The following is a 17,600-nucleotide window of genomic DNA, read 5'->3' as shown; positions in this document are numbered from 1 at the left end:
TTGTTAATAATACCGAATTATCTATATGGCTTTAATTTAATTATTGTGTGTGTTTCAAAACCAAAGCATCAAAGTGAAGAAAGTGAAAAATGCATTTCACTATCCACTTGAACTGTTACTTATCTCTTTGTACTGCCTAACTAAAGCTCAAAATGTGATGTGTTTCTTATTCGATCACTTGTATTGTACTGTGTAGTTGAAACTTAACATGTGAATTCTCACCTGCTTGTACTCTCTTAGTTAAAGCTTAACATGTGAGTGGAATCAACCAAACGATTTAACAAATGAAATTTTTAAAAGTATTGTTGTTTCAATTAACTTTTGAAGTAATAACACTTGTTTAATATAATTACTAGTGGGCAGTAGCGTACCCAGAAATTATTTGCTAGAGGTGCGGATGAGATGTTCAAACATATTTTCAAGGGACGCGGTCGGGTTTCTTGGCTAAAATATACACTAATTTTTTTCAAGGGATGCGGCTGCCCACCATGGCCAAAGGGTGGGTCCACCCATGTTGTCCGCGCGTTACAGCAAGTGCGTTTGCTTTGTTGCCTCATAGTCGTTGTTGGGGTTTGTGGTGTTCGTACGGTGTTTGTGGGTTATTCTCTATGGAGGTGTAAAGTAAATAGGGAACCCACGCTTCATACGGTTTGGCTAGACAGAACTGAAGATACAATCTGTAGGCCAATGGATAAAACCAATACAATGATGCAATCCTACATTTAAACTACATAATTACACGTAACAATGATAATGAAGTGGAATAAAGTTACAAACTCTTTAAAAAAAATATTTCTGAAATTATCCATTTTCCTTTCTTTTTCTAATCCAGTTAAGAAGACCATATTATTTGCCCTTTAACTACCTATCAACATAATGACGAGTCTTTTGCGCTTTAACAACCTATCAACATATTTTTTGGCAAATATTTTTAAAGAACTGCCAACATGGGTTTGATGTTTGTGGTATAATGTTTAACCACAAGCAATTAGCAAAAACACTAAAAAATGATAAAACAATCACTCACATAAGCTAGACATGTGATGTGTTTCTTATCACTTTGTACTGCCTAACTAAAGCTCAACATGTGATGTGTTGCTTATTCGATCATTAAAACTTAACATGTCAATACTCACGTACTTGTACTCTGTTAGTTAAAGCTTAACATGTGAGTGGAATCAACCAAACGACTTAACAAATGAAATTTTTAAATGGGTTTTCTAATGGCACGCCCTGTCTATCCGCACACTTTTCCAATTCAATACGCATCGTATAGGCCTATACGAATATTGAAATAAAGTAAAAGACATGGCAGACTGACAGGTGCAGGTTATGTCTGGCGGCGGGCTTGATACGCATCGTATAGGCCTATACGTAGCGTATCAAGGCACTGATTTTTTGAAGTTTATTTTTTGGTGTGTTGTGTTGAATGCGAACCCGAGAAACGAAAAGGATTTCAAGCAGTTGGTTGATAACATGATAGATCAAGATCTTGACACGATCATATCCATTTTCAAGTATTAGACTAGATAGTCCAAGATAAAATATATTAAAACCATTCAAACCCACCAGTCTACAATGTGTTATGGTGAGATTTTTCAAGTTTGCAAGTGTTTGTCTATTCAATTGAGAGGAATCATTGTATTACATCCCCGATGAAAAACAGAATCGATAAATTTAGGGAAAATGGGGTTGAAAGATGATAACCCAATAGTGGAGGATCTCATTCTACAGCTTAGATAAATTCAAAGGGTATTCTCGAATAATGTTTCCTAGATGTTTGAAGACCAACAAATGTCCAAAGTGCTGCTTCTTCGTTCGCGTGACGGAAAGCTACATTGCAAAATTATAAAATTAAATCGACACCTTCAATACACATCGTATAGGCCTATACGATGCGTATTACTTTTTTGTTAAGGGGACATTGTCAGCCTTTGACTGACCTAGAAGTTTGAACCAACCTCAATACGCATCGTATAGGTCTACACGATGCGTATTGAGGGTGTCGATTTAATTTTCCAAGGTGTGCCAATAATACGACCCATTTTTAAAAGTATTGTTTTTTCAATTAACTCTTGAAAGTAATAATGCTTTATTAATATAACTAAGTTAGAACCCCGTGTATTACACAAGTTGAATAAATTTAATTTTATATATTAAATAATAAAAAGTTATATATTTATGAACCCTGTATATTGTATGGATTAAATAAATGTAATTTTATATATCAAATAATAAAAAAAGTTATATCTTTAAAAACTATGTGTATTACACAGATTAAATAAATGTAATTTTGTATATTAAATACTAAAATGGCGTATCTTTAAAAAACCCGAGTACAATCGGGTAGAATAAATCTACCAAATAATAAAAAAATTGCATCCTTAAGATCCCCGTGTATAACACGTGTTGAATAGATCTAAAAAAAGAGTTATATGTTTAAAAATCATGTGTATTACACATATTAAATAAATGTAATTTTGTATATTAAATACTAAAAACGTCGTATCTTTAAAAAATCCGTGTATAGTCGAGTTGAAAAATCTACCAAATAATAAAAAAAATATATCTTTAAAAACTCCGTATATTATGTTGAATAAATCTAATTTTACATAGGACAATGGATAAAACCAATACAATGATGCAATCCTACGTTTGAACTACATAATTACCATGGTTGCAAAAGTCGCTAGACGCCCCCTAGTCGGTCGACCGGGGAGTTGAGAGTACTCGGTCGACCGGGGAGTTGAGAGTACCCGTCTACGCGGAGAGTACTCGGGGAGTACTCGGACATGTTAAATTATAAAGAACTTACTTTTTGGAGATTAAATATATGTCAAATAACACAAATTTACTAATATTTATAACAAAATACGTGAAAATGATATTCATTCTTTAATATGATAGGCATAGAAATTATGTTATATTATTATTTAAGTCAAACTAGGCCCGGGTTGACCTACTAGATCTAATTCCTGCCGAGGTTGACTGCGTTTGACCGACTCCGAGTAATTAGGCGGAGTCAAAGAAAGTCGCCTCGGCAGCCTGCCTTGTAGCGACTACTCGAGGAGTACTCGGCCTTAGAAACTTTGTTTTACAACCATGATAATTACACGTAACAACGATAATGAAGTGGAATAAAGTTACAAACTCTTTAAAAAAAATTATTTCTGAAATTAACCATTTTCCTTTCTTTTTCTAATCTAGTTAAGAATACCATATTATTTGCGAGGGTGGAGATACAATAGGAAGTTTATTTGGCTAGGAAGGATAGGAAGTGATCTTGACCATCCATTAAGTTAATCAAGGGCTAAGATTAAATCAGGGAAATTGAAAGGAATAAAAGAGGCGCGTGAGTTTGTTCAAGGGCATTCTAGTCAATCCAAGCCAATAGTTTCTCTCTCCTCCAATTCCCCCCCATTTTTTAAACGTTAATAACTCTTTCATACGACATTATTTTTTTATAAAAATTGCACCAAAAAAACGAGCGTTTTTTTATCTTTAAAACGAGTATACTATTGCTATATTTTAAAAAAAAAATTTAAAACCCAGTTGCGTAAAACGCAATAGAAAACCACTAGTTACGTAAAACGCAATGAAAAAAAAAAACCTAAAAAATGACATTTTTCTAAAACGCAATGCACCAAAAACACAAAGAAATGACTTATTTGTAAAACGCAATGGCCAGAATACATACAGAAATGTCTTATTTGTAAAATGCAATGGCCAGAAAACACATAAAAATGTGTTTTACCTAAAACGCAATGCATCAAAAACACAAAGAAATGACTTATTTGTAAAACGCAATGGCCTAAAAACACAAAAGAAAGTGTTTTTTCTAAAATGCAATGGACTGAAAACACATAAAAATGTGTTTTACCTAAAACGCAATGGACTAAAAACACTTCAAAAATGTGTTTTCCTAAAACGCAATGGACCAAAAAACACATAAAATATATTTTTTTCTAAAACGCAATAGCATAAACCCACAAATTAAAATTTTTGTTGTGTTTTATGAAACACTGTTGCGTTTTACGAAACATTGTTGCGTTTAATGAAATCATGGTTGCGTTTTACATTATGTAATTAAAATCATTGTTGCGTTTTATGAAACATAAACCCACAAATTAAAATGGAAGATGAAAAGCACTAACAGTAACAAACTAGAATTTTATTTTTGCTACAGGAAAAAAATCACAATTGTTCAAAAATTCCATCTGTATCTATTTCTTAAAATAATGAAATGCATAAACCCTCTTTGCAGATTGTCATGGCATCGACAATATCATCCTTTTAATTTTCTAGAAAAGAACAGATATCACCGGGAAGAGACGACGGCAGCAACGGTGGTTTAGGAGGTAAAACGCAACATCATCGTTTTCACATAAACTTCTGGCACTGGGACCGACGGCGACGACGACTTTGACGACGGCTTCACCTTTCTAAGATCGAAACTCGGTTGTTCCATTTGAGTTAACTTGCGGTGATCGAAGATTGAAATCGAGCTTATATTCGAATTCGAACCAAATCAGTGACAATTATTACATAGAAGGAGAAGCTCAAGTGGAGGTTGGTGGTGGTTGTACGGAGGTACGGCGGCAAGTGGTGGTTGTGCCGCTTCCGATGGTGGAGGGGTGGGTGGTGGAGTGGTGGTGGTGGTGTGAAGGTCGAGTTAGGATGAACTGATTTGGGTTTTCTTATATCTAGGGTTATATGATTAATTTGTGTTTGACGAAAATGCCCCTCTTGTGTTTTTTTATCTTTGCCATGTGTCACTCTATTATTGCTTCCTATACTTCCTATCGAAAACAAACTTCCTATTTGATCTTTTCCCTTATTTGCGATTTAAATACCTATCAAGACGAGTCTTTTGTGCTTTAACAACCTATCAACAAGACGAGTCTTTTGTGCTTTAACAACCTATCAACATTTTTTTTTGGCAAATATTTTTAACAAACTGCCAACATGGGTTTGATGTTTGTGGTATAATGTTTAACCACAAGCAATTAACAAAAGCACTAAAAATTGATAAAACAATCACTCACATAAGCTAGAACAAAATTTTGGTCCGATGCAGTTTGTTTCCATAAAAGATAAACTATACACCATGACCTGATGTGATTCCCAACAACTCTACTAGTCCAGAATTTTGGAACCAAATACCCACCCATGGTCCAATTTTGTTTCCAATCCAAATACGAATGGTTTAGTTCATATTTCCAACCAAACCCTCCTGCCTACATACTGACTTGAGTTACCATTTTGTGTAGACGAGTCGAGCCAAGGTGGTCTCGAGTTTGTGCTTAAAATTTAACGAGGCAGCTCGGCTCGGCTTGAGCACAAGATAGAAGTTACAAAATGACCCCACTCGGCTTATATCGTTTCAATTTGAGTTTTTTAGCTATTTTTTTTCGGGCTATACTCGAACGAGCTACGAACCGAGAGCTTTATGAACTCTGATGTGTGTAAAATGCAACATATAAATTACATCAAATGAGGCATAAAACTAACCCATTTTTAGTACTAATGTTGGAAAAAGTGTGCTTTTGTCTTCCTTTTGTATTTTCAGGACCAAATGAGCTTAAATGAACAAAATGAACAAATATACAACAAAAACTAACATAAATACAAAGAAAAGGAATAAACGTGGCGTGCCCAACCGCTCGACAGCATCTTCCCAAGCAAAAACAAGAAACAGAGAGCTGACCACGGGCCCGTGCCCAGCGGACACGGGGGCGTGGTCAGGTGTCTGCAGAAAATGACAAAGTTGTAGAAGCTTCTATTCCCAGCACGGGGGCGTGCCCAGCTCAGCACGGGGCGTGGTCAACGCTAAGATTCGCAGAATCTTGCAAATCTTGATAGTACAGATACGCTTCTGCACACGAGGCCGTGCCCAGTGAACACGGGGGCGTGTGGAGCCTAATGCAGACAATTGCAATTAATGAAGAAAGAGAAAGATGATGGCCACGGGGCCGTGTCCGGGCTTCTGTTCAGGCTATAAATAGAAGTGCTTGGTTTACTTCAAAGGCATCCCTTGGCAAACCACCTGTCACGGCTCCCCGACCCACCCTGGACGGAGTCGGGGCCCGCGAGGCAGTTCCCGTGGTATTTAATTTATGCGACAGCGGAAGTCTTTTACAACAGGATCTTTTCACCGTAAAATGCTCGTTTAATATATTACACAAAGTTTAAGGGATAAATCCCATAATTTACAATAAGTTGATTTCACACAGAAATCTTTATTTTTTCAAAACACGTTTTATTGGTTTATTTACACTGAGCCACTTCTCTGAGCTTGATAGTGCTTTACTGCACTTTTCCTGGATCACACAGATCACCTGAAACATGTTTGAAAAAGGTTTTGTCAGCGGGGAAATACTGAGTGAATCATTCTGTTTTCTAAAACGACCCGTTAGTTATAATTTACAGTATTAAGAGCGATTACAATGTTTCTATCAACCAATTATCAAGAATGGGTATTTGTCACTCGATTCATTTCTGTGACTGTGGTCATACCACTATTGGGTCCCGTTGCCCTAATAGTGACGGTGTACTCACACAGAGTAATAATAACTCACATAGAGTAATATTCACTCACATAGAGTAATACTCACTCACATAGAGTGATAGAAATAGTAATGTGCACAATACCCCACATACCAGCTGTAATTTGGTGATTACAAAGACTTAATCCCTGTAATTATAACCTTGAAAATAATTTGAGGTATTGTAATACTTACTCACAAACTGTGAGAAAACAATTTAAAAAGAAGAATGACTCACATTGCAGATTAACGAGCAATAGATATAAGCCTACTGATTAGCCTTGATTAAACCTAATTTAACACAATGCACACACACAGGTTAGTAACTAATACAGCAATTACGTCAATTCACGAGATTAAACCTTCACAACAATTAATCAGTGCAATACTCGATAATTCAATCGGATTCACAACGAATAACAGAGCATAGTCCGAATTCGAACAGCACTCTAATATTCAAGTCGAAATCACGACGAATAATCAAAGTACAAGCTCAATTGAGCAGCACCCGGACTATCGTTGGATAGTTATAATCGATCGGACGTTGAATCGTAATAGCGATCGAGTTATTACCCTGATTGCGGCAGCGTTTCGATAATTGTGTGTGTGTGTTGGACTGTTTCTGTGATAACTTGATCTACGTAACTCGGATTTACGTCGTTCCAAAGACAGAATTCAAGTCCCAACCCCCTCTATTTATACCCGAAATTTGACACCGTCGCGTAGCGCGAGGGGTACCCCCTATAGGCGTCGCGCTACGCGAGTGGTAACCTATGTTCATAGGGTAGCTACGTGTGTAACTAGGCTTGCTGTGTTGACAGTTTTTCAATTTTCGAATTTGATAGAGAGTTATGAAGATAATCGTTGGCTAGGGTTTATCCCCCCCTGAGTTTTTGGGGGCCCTGATCCTGATTCTGATTGTCCTGGAAATTTTAGGGTTAGTGCGGAATTACTTGGGTGTCTTAATTAGGGTTTCCTTAATAGCTAATTACCATCCTAATTATGGATTTTAGTGACAGTTGTTACATCCTCCCCACCTTAAGAAAAATCTCGTCCTCGAGATTTACTGGAATAGATGAGGGTACTTTCGCTTTATTTCCGATTCCAGTTCCCAAGTGTATTCTGGTCCTCTCTTGGATTCCCATTTGACTTTTACTAGCACTAGTCGTTTGTGCTTGAGAAACTTGACTTTTCTATCTTCGATCTGTAGTGGTTTCTCTATAAACTTCAACTTTTCGTTCACCTCTACATCTTGAAGAGGTACTACCAGGGATTCATCTGCTAAACATTTCTTGAGATTGGATACATGAAATACATCATGTACTCCAGCCAATTCTTCTGGTAGTTGTAAACGATAAGCAACTGGTCCGATTCGTTGAATCACTGGGAATGGTCCAACGTACCTTGGACTTAGCTTTCCTTTCTTTCCGAATCGTACTACTCCTTTCCAAGGAGAAACTTTTAAAAGTACCTTATCTCCTACTTGAAATTCTAAAGGCTTACGACGATTGTCTGCATAGCTTTTCTGGCGATCTCGAGCTGTTTTTAATCTTTCCTTGATCTGAGTTATCTTGTCAGTAGTTTCTTGTACTATTTCAGGACCTGATAATTGACTTTCTCCGATTTCTGCCCAACATACTGGAGTTCTGCACTTACGTCCGTATAGTGCTTCAAATGGTGCAGCTTCGATGCTTGAATGATAACTATTGTTATAGGAGAATTCAATTAATGGCAATTGGCTATCCCAATTACCACCAAAGTCAATTACACATGCTCGGAGCATGTCTTCTAGAGTTTGTATTGTCCTTTCACTCTGTCCGTCTGTTTGTGGATGATATGCAGTACTTAGATTTAGTCGAGTTCCCATTGATTTCTGAAAACTTTTCCAGAAATGAGAAGTAAATCGACTATCTCTATCCGATACAATAGAGAGTGGGACTCCATGTAGGGATACTACCTCGTCCACGTAGAGTTGTGCTAACCTTTCCATGCTAAAGGTTTCTTTCATTGGTAAGAAATGAGCTGACTTGGTTAATCGGTCTACGATTACCCAAATCGCATCATTACCTCTTTTGGTTTTGGGTAACTTTGTAACAAAGTCCATTGTTATAAGTTCCCATTTCCATACAGGCATTTCTAACTGTTGTAGTAGTCCTGAAGGTTTCTGGTGTTCAGCCTTAACTTGTGAACAAGTTAAACACTTGGATACATATTCGGCTATATCCTTTTTCATTCCTATCCACCAGAAATTATTCCTTAAATCTTGGTACATCTTATTATTTCCTGGGTGCATGGTATACCTAGATTTATGAGCTTCTTCTAAGATCTTATTTCTTAATTCTCCTTGCTTAGGTACCCAAATTCGCTTCTTATGGAATTTCCAAATTCCATCATTTCCTTGTTCTAGTTCTTTTAAGTAACCTTTCATTCCTTCAGCATCATCTTGGATTGCTGTTTTCTGAACTTCTTTGATTTGTGCCATTAAATCTACTTTGTAGATTTAACCTCAGAGCACGGACTCGTTTCTGTTTCTCATGGTACTTACGACTTAAGGCATCTGCAACTACATTTGCCTTTCCTTCGTGATATTGGATATCACAGTCGTAATCACTTAGCATCTCCATCCATCTTCTTTGCCTCATGTTTAACTCTTTTTGCCCAAATATATATCTTAGACTTTTATGATCTGTATAAACAGTAAACTTACTTCCATACAGATAATGTCTCCAGATTTTAAGGGCAAAGATTATGGCTCCTAATTCTAGATCATGAGTCGTATAATTTTCTTCGTGCTTTTTCAATTGTCTAGAAGCATATGCAATTACCTTCTTGTGTTGCATTAACACACATCCATAGCCTAATTTTGAAGCATCACAATATACTTCAAAGTCTTCTGTTCCTTCGGGTAAAGCTAAGATTGGTGTATTCGTCAAATGCTTTAAAATCTTAAAGGCTTCTTCTTGTCTAGGTCCCCATTCAAACTTAGCAGCTTTACAGGTTAACTTAGTTAATGGTATGGCTATCTTGGAAAAATCTTTGATAAATCGTCTATAGTATCCAGCTATGTCACACCCCCAAAATCCACCTGCGGATAACACCCGCTTCGAGGGCGTGACTGACCAGGATCCAGCCACCAATTATACTGAATAACTAAGTTGATAACAAAAGCAATACTTACTAACCATACGATTAGCCGGTGTTAAGTTTAAAGTTCAAAGTCTTAAGTTCAGAGTAAAATGTAGCGGAAGCATAATTAACAGTTTTAAACATTGTTCAAAAGGTAGACATGATAAATGCCCAACACACGGGCCGACGACCACTACACATCCCAAGCAGCTGCTCCAGTCACTGGCCACCTGCAAAGCATGCAGTAAGGGGTCAACAATAATGCTGAGTGAGTTCACTAGTTGTCCAGTTTTAATTACCAAAAACTTGTTTCACCAGTTAATTTATCCGTTTATACATGCCATGGGGAGCTACCCCAAAAGTTTAGCGACTAAACTGTTTTTCCAATACCGAACACTAGGTAACCGTTTGCGTTTCCGCAGGATGCCCCGATGTCAATGTTCTATCATCATTGACGGATGCCTGAGTACATTAGTTCACGACCGATCCCATACCATGGCACGGTGTGAGGCTGGTAAAACCTAAATAGCGCTATCAACTAATAACCCGTTCGCCTGGCACCGGCGACTAATCGGTATTATGTAGTAGGGACTTGAGTGATAGAGTTGCGTTTAGTGCCGTTAGTTGCAATCCGTATAAACAGTAATTAACTAAAAAGGTTTCCCAATACAAGGGAAGATAAAGTAAGTTTGTTTCCCAATAACTAGGGAAGGAGTGTAGACGGTATCCCCTTTACAAGGGGATAGGGTTGTTTTAGTCTCGTGTCCCAAACCACCGGGACGCATGCTTTTAAGTTGTGAACTCACCTTGGGTTGCTCGGTATGATACGTTACTTGGTTAAGTATGTTGGTCACCACGTCCTAACATGGTTACCAAATATGGGTCAAGTCGGGTACAAGTAAACACGTATAGCATGCACGTATACAAACAGTTAACAGGCAGAACTACAAACAGTAACATATGTACATACAGTAGCAGATCAGAATGAAGTCCAGTCAATAGGAGGCCCAACAGTTGAAGCCCAAAACAACAAGACAAACAGTCAAGGCCCAATAACATAAAACAGCCCAGTCGAAACTAAGGTGGTTGCGACTCGCAACCGAGGTTGCGACTCGCAACTGCGGTCTCGGTCCGTCATGTTTTGGTTACGACTCGTAACCGGAGATTGCGACTTAGCAGGTGTGGTTGCGACTCGCAACCAGGTTTGATGCATGCTGATTGCGACTCGCAACTGGGAGGTTTCGACTGGTCACGCGTGGTTTCGAGTAGCAACCAAAGGTTGCGACTCGCAACCGTGATAACTTGCATGGCAATCCCTTCTAGAACCTGCAGACTTGTACTATCCAATGAAATTGCATTTTCATGTAAATGTTGTACCATTTCCACTAAAACATGTTTGTTTGTCTGATCATTAGCCAAAACAGATCAATTATACACATTTCAAAATATTTCAAAGGCATTCAAATTGTTCTTCATGTTCATCATCATTTTACATAACATTCAAGCAATAAACTGAAAATCATTCAAACAAAGACATATTACTAAAACCCAAAACCGTGCACTTAAAACCTCATAATCAAGCCCTTGATATAATTATTCAAGCAATTTGCACGTATCCGAAACATACATTTATAATGACCACAATCCATCTAAACTTTCTAACAAACCGAGATACACACAAACATCTTTTTAATCATCAACATTAACAAGCACAAACCAATAAGGATCATATAAAAGCCCAAACACTAACCGGTTACCCATTTAACACATTTTGATCCACACACACATGTCAAACAAACATCATCCATACACAAGAATCATAGTAACACATAACATATATTTGTCCTAGTGACCTTATTAACACATGAACATCTAGAAAGAGCTAAAACCACTAACCGGTTATAGATTCAAGATGTGCGGGTATGATGGATCGATGAATGAGCTTCCGGTTGGCGGTTCCGAGCTAAAGCCGAGTATGTTCTTGATGTTGGTTGAACCCGAGAAGAGGGAGAAGGATGAGAAGAGTGGTCTTGGTTGCTAGAACTTTAGGGTTTTGTGTGAGAGATGAGAGTGTGAGAAGGGAGTGTGTAAAATGGCTAAGGGAGGTGGGGTCGGGTTTATATAGTGTTGCGAGTTGGGCTAAGGGTTTCCGGGTTGGGTTCTCGGTTACAAGGCCCAAACGGCCCAAGTCACTTGTTCACTCGAGACCATTCTGGGTCTCGAGTCGGGTCGAGGTTTCGGTTTACATATATAACACTTATACATATATATATACATACACATAAGCAAATCGGCATATAACACATAATAACAAATAGTTTTTCATACATTTTTACTGTTAGTCGATTACGTACACGTTTGTTACATCAAAAGGTTATCCGGAAAGATCCGAGGTGTCACATTATCCCCAAGTTTTAGGAACTTTCGTCCCGAAAGTTAAGGCAGCCACTGTCAAGCTAGTGTAACTGAAAGCGTTTCAACGAGGTGTCACATTATCCCCCCGTTAGTTTGGAATTTCGTCCCGAAATTCGTTCGTAGCTTCAGTGCTGGGGTTTTCGTTAGGGAACAACTGGGGATACTTGTGCTTCATCTGGTCTTCCCGCTCCCAGGTATACTCTGGGCCACGTCGCGAGTTCCAACGGACTCGTACGAGAGGTATCTGGCTACGTTTGAGGATTTTGATCTCTCGATCAGTGATCTCAATCGGTTCCTCAGTAAAGTGTAGCTGTTCGTCAATCGTTAGTTCCTTAAAAGGAATCACAAGTGTTTCATCCGACAAACACTTCTTCAGGTTGGATACGTGAAAAACGTTGTGTACCGCACTCAGTTCTTCAGGCAGGTTCAATCTATAAGCAACCTTACCGATCTTCTCGGTAATTTCGAATGGTCCAATGTATCGCGGATTAAGCTTGCCCCGTTTACCAAAGCGAACCACACCCTTCCAGGGTGAGACTTTAAGTAGAACCCGGTCACCGACCTGGAATTCCAATGGTTTCCTACGCTTATCAGCGTAGCTCTTCTGACGGTCACGAGCTGCCGCCATGCGTTGTCTGATCTGGGCAATCTTTTCCGTTGTATCTACCACCATCTCTGGGCCCGTGATTTGACTATCACCGATTTCCGCCCAGCAGAGAGGTGACCGGCATTTACGACCGTACAATGCCTCAAAAGGTGCTGCCTGAATACTGGTGTGGTAGCTGTTGTTGTAAGAGAACTCTACTAACGGTAGATGTTTCTCCCAGTTCTTGCCAAAGTCGATCACACACGCTCTAAGCATGTCTTCGAGAGTTTGGATGGTGCGTTCGGACTGTCCATCCGTTTGCGGGTGATAAGCAGTGCTCATATCCAAACGTGAGCCAAAGCATTTGTGCATAGCTTGCCACAATTCTGAAGTAAATCGAGCGTCTCGGTCTGAAATAATCGAGGTTGGCACTCCGTGCCTCGAAACTACTTCCTTTAAGTAAATCTCCGCCAGGGTAGAAAACTTGTCTGTTTCCTTAATAGCCAGAAAGTGTGCGGACTTGGTCAGTCGATCCACTATTACCCAAATAGTATCATTTCCGCGTTGAGACCTAGGTAGCCCTGTGACAAAATCCATGGAAATCTGTTCCCATTTCCATTTCGGGATTTCCGGTTGTTGGAGTAGGCCTGCCGGCTTCTGGTATTCCGTCTTGACTCTGGCGCAAGTCAAACATTTGCTGACGTATGTTGCTATGTGGGCCTTCATGCCAGGCCACCAATACGTAGTCTTCAAGTCATGGTACATCTTGTCCGAACCAGGATGTACTGAGTAGCGGGACTTGTGGGCTTCGTCCATCACGAGTTCACGCAAACCTCCAAAGAGTGGAACCCAAATACGCCCTGTTACATAGTAAGCACCATCTTCTTTCTGTTCTAGTTGCTGTCTCGACCCTCGCAGAGACTCAGCCCTGATGTTTTCCGGCTTCAATGCTTCAACTTGAGCATTTCGAATCTGGGTAGGGAGGTTAGACTGGATGGTAAGTTGCAGTGCTCGCACGCGCTTTGGTATAGTGTCCTTTCGGCTGAGGGCGTCTGCCACGACATTGGCCTTGCCCGGATGGTATTTGATGGCGCATTCGTAGTCGTTCAAGAGTTCGACCCATCGACGTTGTCTCATGTTCAACTCCTTTTGCCTAAAGATATGCTCGAGACTCCTGTGATCGGTGTAAATAGTGCACTTGGTACCGTACAGGTAATGTCTCCATATCTTAAGAGCAAAGATCACTGCTCCCAGTTCCAAGTCATGCGTCGTGTAGTTCTTTTCATGCGTCTTGAGTTGTCGTGAGGCGTAGGCAATAACTTTCTCGCGTTGCATTAACACGCAACCGAGTCCATGAATAGACGCATCGCAGTAAACCACAAAGTCGTCAGTACCGTCGGGCAATGAGAGAATAGGAGCGCTACAGAGGTTATCCTTAAGCCTCTGAAAAGCAGATTCCTGTGCTGCATTCCACTTGTAGGCGACGCCTTTCTGAGTGAGTGTTGTGAGAGGTTGTGCAATCTTTGAGAATCCCTGAGTGAATCTGCGGTAGTAGCCTGCTAAACCCAAGAATTGACGAACTTCAGTGGGGGTCTTAGGTGTAGGCCAGTTCTTTATCGATTCGATCTTAGCTGGGTCGACGTGGATTCCGTTCTCATTAACTACATGGCCGAGGAAATGGACTTCTCGAAGCCAGAAGTCACATTTAGAGAATTTGGCGTACAGTTGCTCGTTGCGAAGGAGTTCGAGGATAAGGCGTAGGTGCTGTTCATGCTCTTCTTGACTTTTTGAATAAATCAAGATGTCGTCGATAAACACAATCACGAATTTGTCGAGGTAAGGCTTACATACGCGGTTCATAAGATCCATGAACACAGCCGGCGCATTGGTCATTCCAAAAGGCATAACGAGGAATTCATAGTGACCATAACGAGTCCTGAATGCAGTCTTGGAGATGTCTTCATTACGAACTCTCAGCTGATGATAGCCTGATCGCAGGTCAATCTTTGAATAGTAGCTCGATCCTTGCAACTGATCGAATAGGTCGTCGATGCGCGGGAGGGGGTAACGATTCTTGATGGTAACCTTGTTCAGCTCACGATAGTCGATGCACATTCGGAATGTGCCATCCTTCTTCTTGACAAAGAGCACTGGGGCTCCCCAGGGTGATGAGCTAGGACGGATAAATCCTTTATCCAAAAGTTCTTGTAGTTGCGTAGAGAGTTCCTTCAGTTCTGCAGGGGCTAGACGGTACGGTGCACGAGCTATGGGTGCTGCTCCAGGAGCTAGCTCGATTTGAAATTCGACCTGACGATGGGGAGGGAGTCCAGGTAGTTCCTCAGGAAACACCTCGGGATAGTCGCGTACTACAGGAAAATCTTCAATCCTCTTTTCCTTTTCGCGAGTATTGGTGACGAGTGCTAAGATAGCGGTGTGCCCTTTCTGCAAACACTTCTGGGCTTTTAGAAGCGAGATAATGCCTGTGACTTCTCCACCTTTGTTGCCTTTGACGATGAGGGGTTGACCAGAATGGCGAGGTATGCGAACTGCTTTCTCTTGACAGAGGATCTCAGCACGATGTTTGGATAACCAGTCCATACCAATAACAACGTCGAAGCTTCCAAGTTTGACAGGGAAAAGATCGATACTAAACGTATGGCCAGACAATTCTAGGGTGCAGTCGTGGATCACATGCGTGGCCTCGATGTTCTTGCCATTAGCTATCTCGACGGTATGCTTAGAACTTAATAATGCGGGCGAATGCTTAAGTTTCTTACTAATGCGAAGGGATACATAACTGGCATCGGCACCGGAAATCAAATAACACAGAAACATAATGATCATCAAGTAGGAACTTACCCGCCACGACGTTGGGATCGTTCCTAGCCTCTCCAGCTCCAATCACGAAAGCTCTGCCCCTTGCATTTCCAGCATTGTTGTTTTGCTCATTGTTCCCAGCTCCCTGATTGTTGCGATTCTGATTCAGTTCAGGGCAATCCTTTCGCATGTGTCCTGTTGCCCCGCATTTAAAACATGCTCTGTTGTTTCCCTGCTGCTGTTGCTGTTGGGGTTGTTGCTGATTTTGCCTTGCCGGGAACTGACTTCTACAATCCTTGGCTTCGTGCCCCATCTTGTGGCATCGCTGACACTGACCCTTGTTACATGCCCCATTGTGGTGCCTGTTACACTTGTTGCACTTAGGGTAGTTTCCCCGGTAGCCACCCTGTTGCTGAGCGCCTTTGTTGTTGTCAGTTTTCCTTTGCTGAGCTGGGGCTTGAGTAGGGTTAGCATCCTTGCCCTGATTTCCATCCCACTTTCGTTTGCCATCACTAGAACTTCCTTCCGCAGCACTGATCCTTTTGGGCAACCTGCCCTCTTCCACAGCCTGATCAGTGAGTTTGTGAGCAAGTCGAACGATCGGCTGAATGGTAGTGTGGTTGGCTGAAGTTACATGGCTTCGAATTTCTGGAGCCAGACCCTTGATGTACAGTTCGATCCTTCGGTACATGGGTCGAGACATGTTTGGACAAAGAGCAGCATAGTCGTTGGACAGCTTGGTGTAGGTCTCAATCTCCGACCCAACCATCTTGAGTTCATAGTACTCATTCTCAAGCTTGTGGATGTCATCCCTGTGACAGTACTCTTCCTTGATCATATCCTTGAAATCTTCCCACGCAGTAGCGTTAGCAGTCTCTAGACCAAGCATTTGAATTTGCGCTTTCCACCATGAAAGTGCGCTTCCCTCTAGAGTACCAGTAGCAAACTTCACCCAATTAGCAGTTGGGCATTCACAGACAGCAAAAACAGCTTCGACCTTCTCAATCCAGTGCAGAAGGCCTATGGCACCCTCCGTGCCATTGAAAGGAAGAGGCTTGCAATCCATAAAGGTCTTGAAGGTACAAACACGTGGTTGCACAGGTGCAGGCTGACCTATCGGGTGAGCTGCGAAAGCTGCGGCCACGGTGTTGAGCAGGCTAGTGAACTGAGCCGGGGTCATGTTGACGTTTCCTCGTCCGCGTCCACTCATTGTCTTCATAACCAGAAAACATAGTATGAGTGCGTGATAGCGAGAATAAGATAGAAGAGAGAAGATGTATCTATCTAATCAGGCAACTAGTACGTATAGTAAAGCAGAAAGCATAAGACAAGTAAGCAAGTAACTATGGGTCCGAGCTATGAGGTCAGATAAGTCGAGCCTTGTACTTGGAGTGTAGTGTCGTCACGAGTCACGGGTTATAGTCTGGTTTTTTTTTTTCTCAAAAAGATTTTTCCCCTTTTTAAAACCAAGTTCACTATAACCAATGGCTCTGATACCAATCTGTCACACCCCCAAAATCCACCTGCGGATAACACCCGCTTCGAGGGCGTGACTGACCAGGATCCAGCCACCAATTATACTGAATAACTAAGTTGATAACAAAAGCAATACTTACTAACCATACGATTAGCCGGTGTTAAGTTTAAAGTTCAAAGTCTTAAGTTCAGAGTAAAATGTAGCGGAAGCATAATTAACAGTTTTAAACATTGTTCAAAAGGTAGACATGATAAATGCCCAACACACGGGCCGACGACCACTACACATCCCAAGCAGCTGCTCCAGTCACTGGCCACCTGCAAAGCATGCAGTAAGGGGTCAACAATAATGCTGAGTGAGTTCACTAGTTGTCCAGTTTTAATTACCAAAAACTTGTTTCACCAGTTAATTTATCCGTTTATACATGCCATGGGGAGCTACCCCAAAAGTTTAGCGACTAAACTGTTTTTCCAATACCGAACACTAGGTAACCGTTTGCGTTTCCGCAGGATGCCCCGATGTCAATGTTCTATCATCATTGACGGATGCCTGAGTACATTAGTTCACGACCGATCCCATACCATGGCACGGTGTGAGGCTGGTAAAACCTAAATAGCGCTATCAACTAATAACC

Source organism: Helianthus annuus, chromosome 16, assembly GCF_002127325.2.
Source record: "Helianthus annuus cultivar XRQ/B chromosome 16, HanXRQr2.0-SUNRISE, whole genome shotgun sequence".
Classification (NCBI taxonomy): domain Eukaryota; kingdom Viridiplantae; phylum Streptophyta; class Magnoliopsida; order Asterales; family Asteraceae; genus Helianthus; species Helianthus annuus.
Note: the sequence above shows the minus strand (reverse complement) of the source record.